This window comes from Pagrus pagrus (assembly GCF_965226575.1).
Source record: "Pagrus pagrus genome assembly, chromosome: 19".
NCBI classification, from domain to species: Eukaryota; Metazoa; Chordata; class Actinopteri; order Spariformes; family Sparidae; genus Pagrus; species Pagrus pagrus.
Window position 1 is genome coordinate 13,681,551 of NC_140203.1, and position 11,842 is coordinate 13,693,392.

Sequence of the window (11,842 nt, forward strand, 5' to 3'; positions counted from 1 at the left end):
TGATCCAAATTGTGGAGACCCAGAAAGTTTCACACTTTAAGTTTCAGCCACACAGGTAACAAGAGCAGTGGGCAACAAGACTGAGCATGTGGGCCGCTAGATTACGAAAGCTGCCAGTCACGATGGAGGAAAGCCAATCTGATAATCCATCAGCTAATTGCACATGATCACACATGGTTTGCCTGCCGGGCAAATAGAAAGAAGGATTGTAATATATTTGAGTAATGTGTTACAGATGCTGATAAATGATGTGTAAAGTACCCTGATGTGTAAAGTATTTGTGCTGGATCTCTCTCCTCATAGAGTACAAGTGATGAATTACCGTTTTGGGCCTGACCCAAACTCATTGTTCGCTCTTCCTGCTCTTTATTATAGCCCCCGATGGGCTTTAGCAACTGTGACGACCCAGAAGCCATGACAAAGAACGGGAAATGCAAGGACAACAATTATATTGTTGAATTCATACTTAAAACAAATAAGGAGCAGCATATTACCTCATTAACTACTAACTGCATTTTCTTTATACATCCACAACTGTGGTTGTCGTTAGCCAGTTAGCTCAGTTGGCCGTGCAGTTAGCAACTACCAGGGGAATGTTTACACTGGTAGTACAGGAGCTTTGGGCCGCTGGGAGGAGGAGGTTTTCCACTATAACAGTACAAGACAGGCTGCGTCTAGCTGGTTAGCATGCTAATTTATGTAAATATCTCTGCAACGCAATTTACAGACATCTTTGACATAATGCTGTTTCTTCACACTCTAGATAATTTTAGGTAATTCTTGAATGTTGTAAACTAAAATATTTAAATGTGGCACTAAATTGGAGAAGAATAAATGAACTAAAAGCGTTAAATGGTAAATTCAGTAGTGTTGCTGCCCGGTTGTGTGAATGTGCAGTGTCACCAAACAAAAGAGAAGGAGAGAGAGAGGTGAGGAACGGGGACAGCTGATTCTAAATGCACACTGAACCATGCGCCATGTGCACCCAGCCGCACTCGTATAATATCGACCTATCTGGACCTGAAGGGCAACACAAAACACAAGCATCAGCCCAAACAGGGCAAGGCGTAACCCTACTGACCTTGACAGAGCCAGAGGGCCGTCACACGAGAGATTTCAGTGCCTTTAGCTTGCAGTTATGTTCGCCTGTCCCTGGTGGTCGAGTGCTGACCGAGGTGCTGAATACGCTCTGGCAAAGGTGGCATCGAGTGTCGCTGTCCGGGGTGCTGACCCTCAGGGAAACCATGAGCGAGCTCTTTTGTCCCTGGCATTGCCTTTTATAGCAACCGTGAATCAAGTCTTAGTTTACTGTTAGTTGTTTTAAATGTGCACTGTGTGGTTTTCAGGAAGAAATTTTTATCAGAAGAAAAAATGTACACAAATGTACTTTATTTACATTTGCTGGACCCTGCTTCCTTTATACGTTTATATTATTACCTTATTAATATTGTAAACATAAACATTTTGGAGATTAGTTTTCTTTACTAAAACTACATTTTTAGTTAAATTATATTAATTGCAACAACCCTAACCCTAATCTTGCCTTTCCAAGTGTTTTTTCCCCAGTTTTAATATTTTATTTCAGGATTTTCCTTCTCTGAATCAAGAGTCTAAAGGGTGTCATGTGATACTGACTGTGAATCCCAAAACTTGTGATTTTGGGCTATACGAATAAGGTATAGTGACTGGCCAGACATCTGACTGTCAGACCTCATTTGAATGCTGAAGGAGAGCACATTGATTTGATTTAAATGCATTCTGTCCTGTGCTGCCAGTGGCCAGTTAGAGCATCAACACAAGGGGGAGATGGTGTATATATTTCCAGTTGTATACGTCTCTGAAACATCATCACCAATGTACAGGTTTTGGTATTGACAAGTTCTATCTCAGATGAATGAATGATTAGCTCTTAAATTAGTAAGTGGCCAGGAAATATTGTATATTTAAACCTGCAATGTGATGCTTGAGGGATGAAGGAGCAAGGAGAACAGCACCAGCAGTTACAGCCTACATGGAGCGAAGCAATAGCAGGAGGAAACTGGCTGTAGAGGAGATTCAGGGGCAAGAAAAGGCTGCTAGATGTGCAAGATCAGCCTCTCAAGCAAAGCAGGGCCAGATGATGAGTTGGGAAAGAGAAGAAAACAGGAAATGTAGCTGGAGGGAAGTACGGGGAGTGGAACCTGGCAGGATTAGACTCATGCTAGGAGCATTTTTATGATGTGCTTTTGTTTCCTTAAAGTATTAGTAACTTAACTGGCAAGGACCTGATACGTCCTTTGTGTTCAGTTTTACATTCTGTCAGTTTGTAAAACAAGCCTTTCTTAACGGTGATACAACTGGAGATATGCTCCCATTGACAGTAAGCACATACAACTAAACAAAAAGATAGCACTTTGTTTGTCTGTGGCGGGATGATGAACAGTTATGTGCACAACAACAATGCAGGGCAGCTAAAGATATGGAGGGACTGGAAAATGAGAGTAGCCTAGATGCTGGAAAACAGTTCCCTTACTAGTAGAAGAAGATATAGAAGATTCTTTAGTACAACTTGGTGACACTTGTTCTCTGCATTTAACCGACCTTGAGGAGCATTGGGCAGCCGCCATGCAGCACCCAGGGACCAAATCCAGCTCTGGGCTAATGCCTCAGCCAAAGGCACTGGCAGATATTCACCACTAGGTACCTAAAACCAGATCTAACGTGGTCAGAACCACAGAGTATTGTGTATTTTGTGGCACTTACAGGACTGTGAGAGGATACAAAAATGGCCTATGGGAGGAAAAAAGCTTGGATTCAAAGAGTTTGCGGCAGAGAGGAACGTGGTTGGAAACCTAATGTCTGCCCAGTGGAGGTTGGCTGTAGGGCTTTTGTTGGCAGATCACTCTTGACCCTGTTCATAAACTTTCGTTAACTTTGTTACATTTTGATGCTTTCGACAAGTTTAAGGTGTGTTCATTGCCTGGATGAGGTAGCTGAAGAGGTTTGGGGGTTTGGTTGTTGGAAGAAAGCAGGAAGAAACCAGGACGGACAAAGGAGAAGGGAGAAGACATTTCAAGTTACAGTGAGGATGATAAAACGAAAGAGAAATCCCTTTGGCTGGTATTAAAATGACTGGGAGCCAGAGCAGATTTGGACTGCTGTCAAACAAATGTGATGTCGCAATGTGGTTTGAGAACAAACATGGTGATGTCAAGTGGACGCTAAACGAAGTGGACTTATTAATGTTGGATGTTGGATTCTTAGATCATGTCAGTTACCCAGTCAGGCCGTTTGTTCCCGAACCCATTCAGTGCAGTCAATTTTTAGACACAGTTCACCTCTATGTAGGCATAGTTTTCGAGTATTTGGTAAATGTGGAGATGAGATGTGAAGTGAAGTGGCTGTAAGAAGCTGTGAGAAAGAACCCAAGTGTTATCGGTGTGGGGAGAGTCATGCAGCATGGTGAACAGACTGTCCAAAAAGAAAGGAGGAGATGGAAGCAATGAGAATTAGAGCCGAGATAAAGTGATTCCAGGAAAGCGGGCAGGAGAGGAAAGACGTAAGGGAGGAAAAAACAGAAACGTTAGGAAGCATGATGAGTATTGTTTTTGCAAGGACAAGATTAGGCTTCCAGCTCTTCTGGCCATGGTGATTAACTGTGCTGCCGAGGCAGGAAGAAAATCAGAAAGATTAGAAGTAGTAGTGTGCCGGGGCTGTTGAGAGCGGCCTTTAGGCTCTCTCAGACCATAGAATCAAGTAGAGGATGCTTTTGTCTCATCCAAGAGGCTTCTCCAGTTCTAACTAACTGGAGGGGAGTCGCAGGCTGTTAAACTCTGTGTGGGAGTGTCCTGAGAGTCGTTAAGGACACGTGTGAGCTCTGAGTTGTGAGCTGAGTCGTCAGGGCCACTCGTGGGTCGTTGACCCAACCGGCCTTTGTGTGGGTTTCTAGGGCTAAGTGAGCCCAGGTGTGAATGGTTGTGAAGCTGTCCGGGGAGAGAACTCAGTGCTGCATTGTAGTTGTGTGATAAGTAATGTCTGTTCATTGCATCTATTGTAGCTGAATGCGTACACAGCAGAAATGTTAAAGAGTAGCTAATGACCTTTACAAGACCTGTAAATAGAAAACATAGCCAGAAAACACATGCATATTAATGTTGATTATTGTTGTATTAAGTTAGTGTCACAGACCTGTTCCTCTGAACATAGCAGCGTGGGCATGCCTACAGGACTGCACAGAAATCAAAAGGAGTTGAATCATTTATTTTGAATTCTGAAGCTAATTAATCGCAGTAAAAAAAAAAAGGGCAATACATAATGTATATCTTCATAGTTGCTCAGCCCATGAAATGGTGCAGGGATTTTTTTGCAAGGATACCATACTGTAGGTCGTGTTCCTATAAATAGTGCACAGTTATTATTCTGCCCTCCCTGCGTCAAACCAAACCCCCCGCCCACCCTTGCCAGCCCCTATTCACTCAAATCTGCCGTCCTACAGCATGTGTGCACTGCACCTTTAGTGCATCTTTCAGTCGCAGACATTTCTTTTTCTTGTCGCAGTGTGTAACCTTTACATCGCTCACAAGACTGATTCACGATCCCCCAACAGTCACTTGTCTTGTCTTTATTAACGTGCACTCTGAGGCTTATGAGTGACAGATGAGTGACCAAAATATTGCTGTTTTCCTCCGAGGCGTAAATAGTTTCAAAACAGTTCTCGTCTGGCTGAGTCACCCCCCCGAAGAAGCAAAAGACAGAGCGAAATGTAACAGCTGGGGAAAGATTGGAAGTTCAAGATGATTTGGATTACACATAGAGTTCGTGAGTAATACATCATCCAAAAAGTACACTCAAATCAAGTCACCGCAGGAGATTTGTGCAGCTATGTTTTGTCGCAACTACTGTTTAAAAAGCAAAACAGAAAACACGATTATACAAACAATATTATGGACTACGTTTTCATGCAAATAACTTGCATGTATATGTTGTATATTATCACCAATTGCCACTATTTACCAAACAATGAATGATATGTAAACACTTCAAACTGAAATACAATAAGATTTTTAAGCCTGAACATTCATCAAAAATGTTATCCAAGGTTAAAGGAGACATACATTATACAGTTCGATGCAGGGTTTTCTGTGGGAAAGAGGAGCTTCTGTTGGTGTGGACTCTGGCCTTTTTAACTTCAAAGATCTTTTACATGCACAAGAACATATATAACACACTGAAGGAGAGGAAAAAACGGAAAAAGCATAGTCTGTCTCCTTTAATGAATTCCAGTGCATTGCATTAAGAGCATTTGTTTTCAATAATAAAAAAAAAAGGAAGCAGTGGAAGCAGTCTTTATTTCACTTATTTTATCCACCTCATTCAAAGTGAAACTCACCTGCTGTGGCTGGTAACAGTCACACTGATTGAACTGCGCCAGCCCTCCATTTACTGAGATGAAGCCATTATTGGAGTGGGTGGAAATTAAGCAGTTTAAGCTCTGAGGAATTAACACCTCCCTCATAGAGCTGTGGCTGATTGGAAATAAGCACATGAGCACATCCCCATGCACTTATACCCACCCATTCAGAGAGTCATCTCAAGAAAAAGGATGCTTTGTTTTGTTTTTTTGACAGTTTGTCAGTGCGATATGCCTAATAAACTATAAAGTACCACACATACCTGTTTTGTTACAACATAATATGACTCTTATGTTTAAAATGCCACAGCGACATCAGTGCTACACTACATGTAAATTGCCAAAAGGCTTGCAGAGAACAGACTGTTCTCTCCAAGATGTCAATAAACCATGCCCAGCTTGTCATCACATGAAACCCCCCTGCTGCAGTGATGACTGGCATCATATCTCAGAAAACACATTTGAAATCTAATTTTTTTGTTTCTCACCTGAGATAATATTGAATTTCAGCTGCCAAGGCATCCTCGGCAGGACACTTACGAGTATGTGGACCACATTTGGCTAAATATGGGCTCTGACTGATGATGTTTATAACCCCAGAAGAGCTGTGCCCACCTTCAAGCTGAGCAGAGGCCTAATAAGACAGAATAAGTGAAAACACCTGCGGGGACTTTAGGGGAATTAGGGTTAGGTAATGGAGTTTATTGCGAGCGTGTCATCTGCTTTTTGCATTCAGACATTTGAACATTACTTGTACTGTCCTTTCTAAAAAGGAAATAACAAACTAGTGAAATTAATGCTGGCACTGTGGTCTGTGCTTTCCACACAATGAGTCAGTTTGTGGTGCGGCGCCACACACCTAAGCTCTGGTTTCAGGAAAACTGTGACCAAACATTTGGAAGACTGCAGAGAACACTTCGGGTCTTCTCTCCAGGTTATTAATTACAACCTGCTGTAGTGTGACCTGTCAAAATGTATGCTGTGAAATACTTTCTTAAAGTTATTAAATAATACATCCACAGAGCTTGTAGGAAGGTGTAGAATAATATCGCTTTCCTTAAAAACATTATTATGATAGTGATTCAACAATTTTAAAATGTCTGTTGCATCCAAAATTATTGTTTTGATTATCTCTGTGTAAGAAATCTGACAGTTGGTTCAAGCTTCTGATGAGGTTTGTGAGTCAATAGTATAACGCTGTTTGTATTAAGTGGTATCTGTGTTTTGTCAGCGATCAACAGTCCTGGTAGTTGTCAGTTGGAGAAAAAACTGTTAAGTTGAACTGCTGAGTTCAACGGTACGCACCCAGCAAACTGTATGGCCCAAACGTTAGCTAGCCAGCTTTAGCAATGTTAACGTTTGCTCGCGTTATTGGTCCTTCAGACAGGATGCGGTTTGAGCTGTGCATTGCCGCGGGGTTCAGCACAGTGCTGCACGCAAAGGCACAAGGCTCAGCGAAGCGAAAACCTGCCATCAGAAATAATGGGTACCAGAGCGCAGCGGTGCCGTTGTTGCATTCTGTCTGAAAGCCCCATTAGCAACGTTAGCTCGTGCACAAACTGACACAGATGATTCGAACAACAGCGGTGTTGTAATGTGAATGCAATGGTAGGGGGGAGATGAATGTTATCGATAACACCTTAAAGTATTTAAATGACAGTCAAATTCTTCTGCTGTCTTGTGGGTTGTATTTGTTAAAACTTTATAAAAAATAAAGATCCCAAAAATTCCAATTCAATGATTACTATACAGATAAAGTTGTTAAAACATAACAATGGTACTTCTTCGAAATGAATCAGTGCCTGGATAAACAAAAGCATCCTCTTCCCAGAGAGATTAAGAAAGGAAATGGAAGACACATTAAAAGGAAATCAGAGAGAGGAGTAACACATGCACTACTACAGGACCGCCCTCCTGCTCACTCACCCCTAACCTCAAAGATACCACCAAAAATGCATAGAACAACCAAGAAGACATCACGTCTGTGTGATTACTGCCATTTGGCTCTGAACTGCTTTTATAAAGTTTATGTAAGCAGTGCTTTGTTATTCATAAAATTCAACATGCTCATCCATCAAAAGGCTGCAGTTTAATGACAAGTTTATATCCCGAGATGATGAACGATGCTCGAGGACACATTTAAAATTGTAAACAGAATCTTGTTTATTGACGTTGGGGTTTATTGACGCGACCGCAGGCTGTGCGAGTCCGCAACAACCTTGTATTTGCTGCCGCTGCCTTTGTCAGTGGCTAAGTTGCCAAATGCTAAAATAACATAATGCTAAAATATGCTGATGACAGCAAAGTGTCAGCCTGATAACAGATGGTAATGAGAGTGAGGACAGCAAACACAACAACAAAAAACAAAAGTATTAGTCATTTTTTGAGGGTGAATTGGCATCCGAAGCAAACCTTTAATGAACTTTTATTTTTGCAGTATTGTGAAAATCTGACTCCGAATCACTGACAGCTGCTGCACCGAACTATAAAAGGAAGTGTCAAAAACGATTCCAGCAGACCTTCAGACTGGAGATCTGGGGAATGACAAGACATCATCAAACAAACACACACACACACACACACACACACACACACACACACACACTCACTGACAAAAATGAATCCAAGCTGAGCTAAAATCATGATTATGATATTAGTTAGGTATAAACTGAACTGACAGTTGAGATTAAAGATATAATACATAATAGTTATTGTCATTCTAATTGTTTCCAATACAAACCCAGAAAAACCCATAATTTTGGACACCTTTCTTTGTAACTTCTGGGGAAGCATCAGATGATACATCGGACGGTGAGGAAGGAAGTCAGCAAAGGTGGCTAAACATAAATGTTCCTGGAAATGTTGGGGTCATTGTCAAATCTATTTTCCTTGGCAATGGTGGTTGTTTAAAAATGAAGGCAACAACTCCCAAGATCCCACGCTACTTCAAGAAGTCACCAAACTACATCCTTTATTTTCCCATTTCTGGCTGACAGACCCCGAGCAGCAGAAAAGACATACTGTGCATTTAAGAGGGGCTGGCGGACTTAATCAATGAATATGTGATTATTAATTTAAATGAGCTTTGCTGTGGTTCATTGGAGCATCCAGTTAATTATCATATCAGCCTATTGATGACAGCAAAGCTTTCGTCTGAACTTGAAACTTGAGTTTTATCAACGTATCGATTTCAAGGTTCATATTTTAGTGTTGATATCACATCCTACACAAAATGCTCATTAGATGAGTGGGCAAAATGTTGCGATGATTCAGATGAGGGAGCCCTTTCTTCACCTAGTAGTCCCCAAGCTGCTGTGTGGTTAATTATTTACCCCGCTGATTAATCTTTTAGCGATACCAAACTGTACCGGGGGACGAGGTTAATGGGGATGCAAGATGTGATCAGAGATACAGTAAGAGTCAGAGACAAGGGACCAGTTAACTAACCAAAACTGCTGAATAACATTATGAAAATTAGAGTACAGTATGTATGAGCTAGCTTTGTTTGAATTTCTTTAAAAGTGGCTTATTAGGATGAAATATGATAATGATGAGAATGCCACACACATAATTCAAATTTACGGATGAACTTTTTTACATTTTATATCAAGAACACAGTTTGTGATGCACACAGATTACAATTGTTGTATTTGACTGAAAAAGATGTTTGCAAAACTAACAAACACATCTTTTCTCACCAAATTACTCAGCATACAAGACGGTATTAAATCTTACATTTCCTGACTGTAATTTCATCAGAATCCTGATATTTACTGGCACCAACGGGAGTGAAAGTGAGACTAATAGTGAGCCTAAGGCTAGCTGGCATTATCTCTTCTAGCAGCAAATATAACCACATTACAGTTTTTGATGTAATAACTAATTACTATGGAGGGCTGAATCTGCCAAAATCAAACATAATTAAATGGCTTAGTACATGAATTAAATAGTCATGCCATTAAATACACCAAAACTAAAATGGAGGATGGAGGACATCGGAGGCTTTTTTCTCCCAAGACTGAAATGCATAAAGAAAAAGAAAAAGAAATACAGGAATAAATACTTTTTTAGAAATAAATAAAACATTGATAAATTAATAAATACATAGTTGAATTCAGACAAAGGTAAGAGGCAAACTAAAGCAGAAATATCAATGTATGTCACATTTCATAAATGAATTCATGTCTACATTTATTTTAATTTGATTTTTGATTTTGGCAGTTTCACTCCTCCATAATTTACTACTTGTACAGACAGCTAGGTGATGGTACATGTGAAGAAATTATGGCGTGCTTACATTTATTTGTTGTATAATTTCTTGTAGAATACTATCGATCTATGTCTTTTTAGGTTTCTTTTATGCTTTCATAATTTTTTATTTCATCAAAGTTGTTGTTGTTTGCAGTCTGGGTCTTTGCCTCCGCTGGACCCCGAACACTGTCTGATATAGCGCTCCAGTTTGCGATGACTCTTTCCTTTTGAATTAGATTTTAATATCTTATATGTGCAGACATATTAATCTCAATGAACGTTTATTCAGCATGACACGTTCTTTCTCCAGAGTGCTCCAGAATAAGTGAGTAAATGGATTTTTATCCGTCCTTCAGGGGATGACCTGTAAACAGAAATATTTTTTTACATGTATTCCCAATGACTGTGCTGTTTGTGAGTGCAGAGCAGCAGCTGTGAGCATCATGGAAGTTAGTTTGGCCATCTGACCCCGCTGAGTGTTGGACTGGGTGATGTCAGGGCTGTGGGGATCAGGGGGATGGATAGAAAAATAGAAAGAGACATGGCCCCAAAGAGAATAAAGAAAACACGTTTCCAGTGTCATCTTTCTTTTTTTTTTTTTAACTCTGATTTTGTTTTTAAATATTGTTTATTCTTACACACCGCATCTCCTGTTGTTTTTTACTCTCTCTGTCTCTGTGGATATTAAATGGGCCATATTGCACCCTGAGGCTTGTGGTCCCCTGCTGCAGCCCAATGTCTACAGATGGGGAGAGCAAAATAGAGAGGGAGGGGCTTCATATAATGACATAAAGACAGCCAGGGATCAGTTTAAAAAAAGGCTCAAAGTTGAGCTGAAAACATCAGGATTTTATAAAAAAAATTAAAAAAAGAAAGAAAAAAGAGGATGTTTACAGGACAATGAGGTCAGTAGTGTCACACCTGATAATGACTTTCAGAGTAACACTGGCTCAGCATTGGTGGCACTTTCCTGCACTTGACGAGATGCACAGAGGATAAAAAAAGGTAGCAGAGGAGCTAAAGCAGGCCGATGTTGAAGTGGGAGGGGTTGGGAGCGATGGAGTGAAGATACTTTGCCTCTCCCTGGAGCAGAGGAGGCAGAGACACAGATGTCAGAGAACAAAAATTCCCCAGAGAGAGGAGGGCAAAATCTGCTCATTTCTCAGCTTTGCACTGCGAAAAGCAGTTCGTGAGAGCACGAGAGTCTAATTGGCCTCATATATTAACATCATTACACACTTTTTGCCCTGCATCCCTGGACATCTGCTGTGAGAATTATGACCCAGGGTGTGCAGATGGGATGAGACTGAAAGACTGTCACGCTTTTTATTTTCAGCGTTTGTTTTTTTGTTTTTTTTCCCTTCTGAACTTTGCTGCTATTATTTTGAATAAAGCCACAGTCAAATGATCCGTTACGTTCACGCCTTGGCACCATCGTTATACGCAGATTATGCAACTGAACTGTGTTGTCTATACGGGTAGGTTCAAATGTTTTTGACTCATGCGGGCAAAAGCTAACTGAGTGTGAATTTATGTGTTTGCTCCCATGAAATAACAAAAGGAACTCATGTGCAACGAGACAGAGAAGGGCCTTTCTTCAATACCTGGGAAATATACATCGTTTATAAAGTTTAAAAATACAAATAAAACAAAAGCCAAAGACTTTTTATTGATTCTTTTCAGTAGGACTTGCAGGAAGATGTAAATCTGGACCAAACAGAGAGAAAAATGACCTCTCTGATGAACATTAGATGGCTCAAAGAGAAGTGATCTAGTAGCTTGTTGTCCTTCAGCAGAGAGTGGTGTCTAAAATAAATGAATCTTGTTGTTTTATTTTACTCTTGAAGATTTAACTCTCTGTTTTGTGTGTCTCATTCCCCTCGTTTGTTTATTCCGCAGTTGACTAATGAACAAATGCCTCACTGTTAACAACAACAAGGTTATGTTACTATTCATAGCTCAAATGACCTAATGAGTGTGGAGTGATTTCACTTTGTCATCCTTTTTGTGTCATCCTTGAACATTTTTGGGCTTTTGTTGTCACTTTTTCATTAATCTTACGTTATTGTGAGTATATTTCACATTGATTCTGAGTCTTTAAATTGTATCTAGTTTAAGAAAATGTAAAGTCGCACTTCAAATCTGTTGGAAACAGGAGATCAGCTTTCTGACGTGTTCGAAGAAGACTGTCCGCAGAAATTA